The sequence below is a fragment of the Amphiprion ocellaris genome, chromosome 18, assembly GCF_022539595.1.
Source record: "Amphiprion ocellaris isolate individual 3 ecotype Okinawa chromosome 18, ASM2253959v1, whole genome shotgun sequence".
NCBI lineage: Eukaryota > Metazoa > Chordata > Actinopteri > Pomacentridae > Amphiprion > Amphiprion ocellaris.
Genome location: NC_072783.1, coordinates 1,735,166 through 1,741,165, shown reverse-complemented (window position 1 = coordinate 1,741,165; position 6,000 = coordinate 1,735,166).

Here is a 6,000-nt window from a genome sequence, read left to right as displayed (position 1 = left end):
TTCTTTTAATTTTTTTCTGTGTTTTTGCTAGATATTGTCTGTAATTTAATTTACATTTTTACAGATTTTCCTTGTTTTGTTACTTACCATTTTTAAATCCTTCATATACATTTTTTCTGTCAAATAAAAGCAAATATCTGTTAAAATATTAAATTTTTTTTGGTGATTTAGATATATTAAAATAGTTTTACAGTCAGACCTTATAAAAAAAAAAATACCATTTGCATTTTTGTCAAAACAGCGTGTAAATTTCTACTTTTTTTCTGTGATTTTACTAGTTATTTTTTTGTAAATGTACCAAATCAGGGAACATCTGTACAATCCCAGTAAATCTCAGTTAAAAACAGCAGCATCACTTTTTCTGGCCTCTTAAGGAAACTTCCCTCGCTGAGCCTGTTCCTCGCAGCGCTGCATCTCCAAAACAGAGCAGCTTTGTTCTTTAACAATGCTTCCTACCCTCTGAATCTGGAGGCCACAACCCAGCGAGATGCTTCTCTCCACTCTCTGCTCTCCAGCTGGGTTACAGCGGGAAGTCGTGTAACCGCCTCGTACATGTACCTGGCCGTGCTGCTGGAGAGGAAGCAGGAAATGCTCGCCATAGCGGGGCTGCTTTGTACCCTATGGGAGTTAATGGGCGCCGTGTGGAGAGGCTGAGATGTGCCTCTGGGGCTTGTTCCACACCGGCACATCCACACCGTCTGGACAGGAAGCAGCCTTTTCCTGTCATCCCCCTCATCACGCCGTGTCCCTGCCCTTATAATCACTCCGATGCATCCTCTGAGTCAGTGTTTCTGCGTTACAGTAAATGGAATAGCTGGTGCGTGATGTGAAAAAGAATCAAATGATGTCAGGCTAATTGGCAGGAGATGGACGGGAGCGTAATAAAGCAATACAACAGATCAGGGTTTCATTATCCTCTACCTGAGAAAAACACAGAATCACAAATACAGCTTGTTTTCCACAGGTTACACCTTGACCCGAGTCTGCAGAGACAGATGTGCTAATCCATGCACTGATCTCATTGCAGCTACAAGAAACACCTACACTGGAAAACATGCTCCTCTCAAAACAAGAAAAAAAAATTATTTCAAGGAACTTTTACCTTGAAATAAGTGAAAATATCTGCCAATAGAACAAGTGAAAACTGGCTTGGTAAGATTTCTTGAAATAATATGATATTTAGAATCTTGAGATCTTAAAATTAGCTGGGAAAACTTGTTTAAAGCTATATTTTACCAGGATTGTCAAGCTTAGGTGATATGCGGAAAAAAAAGTATTTCGCTCAAAAATAGATTTTTGCCTTCATGTAACCTCCTAATTTGAGATGTATTAACCTTCCTGCTGTCTTCATTTATGGACACCAAAAAATATTGTTTCCTTGTCTGAAAAAAGAATTCCCCATATTTCTGAAATTTGACAAGAAAATTCTTGTAAATATTTTCAAAAAATGACTAAAAACCTTCCAAAAAATCCTAAAAATATCTAAAGTGATTCCCTATATATCAGTAAAACTTCTATTTTCCTTAAGAACATTCAGAAAAAAATCAACCAAAATCCAATGAAATTTGCTGGATTTTGGTTGGTTTTTTTGTGAATGTTAAACATTTTTAACATTTCTTTTTTTCCACCAAAAAATGTTCAAAGAGTTTCCAAAAATGTTGAAAATGTGGACATCAGAAGTTTCACTGTGTTTTTTCCACATTTTCAAACTTTAAAACGGGTCAATTTTGACCCGCAGGACGACATGAGGGTTAAACTTATTTTGAGTTTTCTTGTAAAATTCTACTCAAAACGAGATCATTTCAAGATTGTTTGACTTAACAAGATATTTAAGATGCATTGTCTTAAAACAAGTCCCTCCATCTGCTGAAATGTCTCTTGTTAAGTGAATTTATCTTAAATCCAGTGGGATGAGACATTTTGACTAAAAATAAGACAAATAGACTTGGTAAGATTGTGAGTTTTTGCAGTGCAACAAAGAAAACAGCTGCATTCCAGACTGCCTGTGCAGAAAGCCGACTGTAGGGAGGGATTTCATTTGGTTAAAAAAAAAAAAGTCCCATTAGTGTAAACAAACACAGGTGAGATCATTTTGAGTTTTCATCAGACCACAAGGTTCTGGATCACATGAAAGAGATATAATAACAGCTGTCTGGTCTGCGTGTTCGGCGTACGCACCATTATGTCTGAGAATCTTCTCTTTTTTTTGTCATCACTGTGGGTAGTTTGATTTTTGCTCTGTTGACAGTTTAATTTGCGGATGGCTTAATAAACTTAACGTCAGTCATATGCAGGTCTTGTCTAAACAAGGCTGTCGGGTAATTGCTCATTTACTGCCGCTGTAGAGCTTGCTGTTTTTCATGACCTAGAAGTGGGAAAGTGGGAGATAGAGCAGATTAATGGCACGTCTTTTATCTCACGCAGCAGTAAAAGATTCAGCCCCGAGGCTCTTAACGGCACAACCACGGCTGCTTTTAAATCAGTGACATTGTGAAAACCATTCTTCCACATAAACACCTTCTCCGTCTGAGGCCCGTTCTCTGCCTCAGTAAGTGAGTGCGTTTTCTGATTATTAAATCAACTTTTTCTGGAAGTGTTTCTCCCAACAATAAGTTTTTACAGTGTGTTAACAGAGAAATAGTGTGAATTTATGGAGCTCTGCTTGTCAGGAATGAGAAATTTGGAAAGCATAGTCCAAAAACACAGACTTTCTAATAAAAGAATCACCAACAAATGGGATTATGGGATTGAAAGGTTCATACTTTCTGTTAAACCTGCAATAGCTTTAAACACTTAGAAGCCAGCAGCGGAAAATGTTCCCTTTTTATATCTGGAAAAGCAACACTGGCTCATATTTGGAGTCTCATTTAAAACCTAATTTATGAACTTTTACATCTAAAAAATTAAAATGTTTTAACAGTTTTAAGTGTAATTTTCTAAGGAATGTACTGGTGTGTTATAGCAATCCAATTATTTGTGAAATTGCAGATAAAATCTAGTGAAATCCCAGAAAAAAGCACGTTAACTGTAAAACAACAAAACTCTAAATAATGTCCACATCAAAGTCTGTGTTTTTGAAAATGGTAATCTGCACTTTCACAACATTTGACCATAAATGTACACTATTTTTTACTCGACTTAAATCAGCAAAATGTATAATTATTTTACAGATATTTGTCTATTTAAAAAAAAGTATATTTAGGATATTAAATAAGTATTATCCAAGTAATGAATTTCTTAAACTGTAATTTTACAGATTATCTTTTTTTTGTTAAATTGCAAACAATATCTAGTAAAACCTCAGAAAAAAAAGTATTAAATTACATGCAAAAAACACAAAAACAAACAAAAAATGACGAAAATAATGTTTACACCAAAAACAGTAATTCATTCTTGCATGACCCTAAAATTGCACCATTTTCCTGTATGTAAATCAGCTAAAACCATGTTTTTACAAATTTTTTGGAGTAACTTTCACTGGTTTTACAGTTTTTGAACATGGCAGTATTCCACCTTCTTAATGCCATATTTTCACTCTCTTTTTAAAAATTTTTTTTTACTGAATTTGTTTTTAATTGTGGTTTTCTGTCAGACTCAGTATCAAAGTATGTTTACTAAAAAAAGTGTCAACCCTTGTTTAAATTGTTTAAATTGCTCTTTTTTTAAAATTGCACTCCAGTTTTGTAAAGTAACATTTTTCCCCACAAAAATAAAATATTTTTTTAAACTTTAACTATGCTGTAAGTGTGTAGATAAATAGTCAAAGGGTAAATGACCTACAGTTATGACCATATGACCTGGACTAAAATCAGCGTTATTCACTTCACCTGTCCAGAGTTATAATGGCGTATACAAAGAGTCAATTCTGATTTCATAAATATTGATATAAATAATAACAATCACAGGAGATGTACATGTATTTGTAATGTCCATTTTTTACTTTACTTTTGCGGAGTAAGTATCAGTACTTTTAAGACGGTGCACTTCGCCATTTGTCAGACTGACATAATAAATGGACATATGTACTACAATACAGAAAAGAATCCAGTCAGATTATGATTCATTTGGAATTAGAAGCAAAATAACTCGGAAAACAAAACTGAACTAACATGACTGAAGCTGCTAAAAGTTTAATTTAGTTTCTGTTATGTAATTTGTCGCCTTTGCAGTTGTTTTTAAACGTTTGCCTTTTTTGGCCATAGTTAAATTCTGTCCTCATGCTTTCATATACACATGCTTTCAGTTTTCACCTTTAATCAAAGAAATGGGTACTTTCTGTTGCCCAACCTTTATATTGTTGATTCAGTCAGAGAACCTTAGAAGTAGTTAAACCTTCAGTCACCTAACTCTGTTTATACACTGAGAAGAGGGCACTTTTGTTTCAGGACGTCCAGAATAACTCTTCCTACTTCACTGCTCTACTATAAACTAGCAGTATAAACTTGCTAAAACTAAACATTTGTTTTTGAGATTCCAAGTTTAACAGATGCTGTTAGGACGATGTTCCCTTGATGGTCCTTCAGCTAATTACTTGCTATTAGTTGTTTCCTATTAAAAAAAAAGTCAGAGCAAATAGCTTCATTAAAGGAACTCGTGGCATCGCTCATGAGCTCTCAAAGCATTATAAACATCTCCACGGACTATATATTTATAAACAGCTAAAAAGCAACCTTTATGTTGGGTAATGGAGAAAACACAGAGGTACAAGAGGACAACGCGTGTAGAGAAAAAAAGCAGTTGACTGGACTCCGTTGTAATTACCTGAGCTGTAATAAAAACTCCCAGGGTGGTGGAAAATGATATTGTGCCATTTACAGAGATAAGTACTTTTCCAGTCTTTGGGCCGACCCAAACTTAGGTTGTGTGCTGGGAGCTCCGGTTAATGTTTACCTGGCCCGCTGCCACCGCTTTACTATTCTATGTTGTCTAGACACAGGCATTTCAACACAGATGTTTACAGCCTCTGACCTGCGCCTGCTCTTTCTGGGGGTTAACCAATAGAGCATAATGAACACCTTCATTTCAAAGTTTTACGGTCCGTTTTCTCCGCTCAGACCCCCTTATTGAGCCAAATCTCTGTTGACATCTGGGAACATTGGAGAGGGCAGCGTTGGTGCGTCCCGATGCCAATGCCGAGGAGCCTCAAAATGGGAGGCGGTTGTGTTGAAAGCACCACGGAGGGACGTCCGTCGTGATGTATTGCCCGAGTGTCGCATTGAAATTCTTCTGCCAGCATTTGGCTGCCACAGGCTGAGGAGGAATGTGATGAATGCCCCTTCATGTCACAGACATAAGTGCTCCCATAGATTACTGCAACACATCGTACACGGCCTGACACAAATGTGTTTCGATGACGGCTCATCTTTCTTCCCAGTCATCTTTTTCCTTTTTTTTTCTTTCTTCAATATGCCAAGGACCTTTGGACAAACGGGTTAAAAATATCATCCAGTCACAGTCTTGTTAGGAGAGAGACAAGATTGAGTGGGTGAAGCTGGAGTGAATGCGTCATTGGAAGGACAACCAGAGTGTGAAGATCTACCAGGAGACATCAAACACATCCACCTTGTATTAACCCTCGTGTCGTCCTGCGGGTCAAAATTTGACCCGTTTTAAAGTTTGAAAATGTGGAAAAGAGAAATCTATTTTCACAGCGAAACTTCTGATGTCTACATTTTCAACATTTTTGGGAAATCTTTGAACATTTTTTGGTGGAAAAAAAGAAATGTTAAAAATGTTTCTTAAGAACATTCGCAAAAACAATCAACCAAAATCCAGCAAATTTCACTGGATTTTGGTTGATTTTTATGTGAATGTTCTTAAAGAAAATATTAGAAGTTTTACTGATATATATGTAATTACTTTAGATATTTTTAAGATTTTTTGGAAGATTTTTACTCATTTTTGAAAATATTTACAAGAATTTTCTTGCCGAATTTGTGACATTTTCTAAAAATAAAACTTTTAAGGGAAACTTGTAAGGAAATATTGGAATTTTCTTCC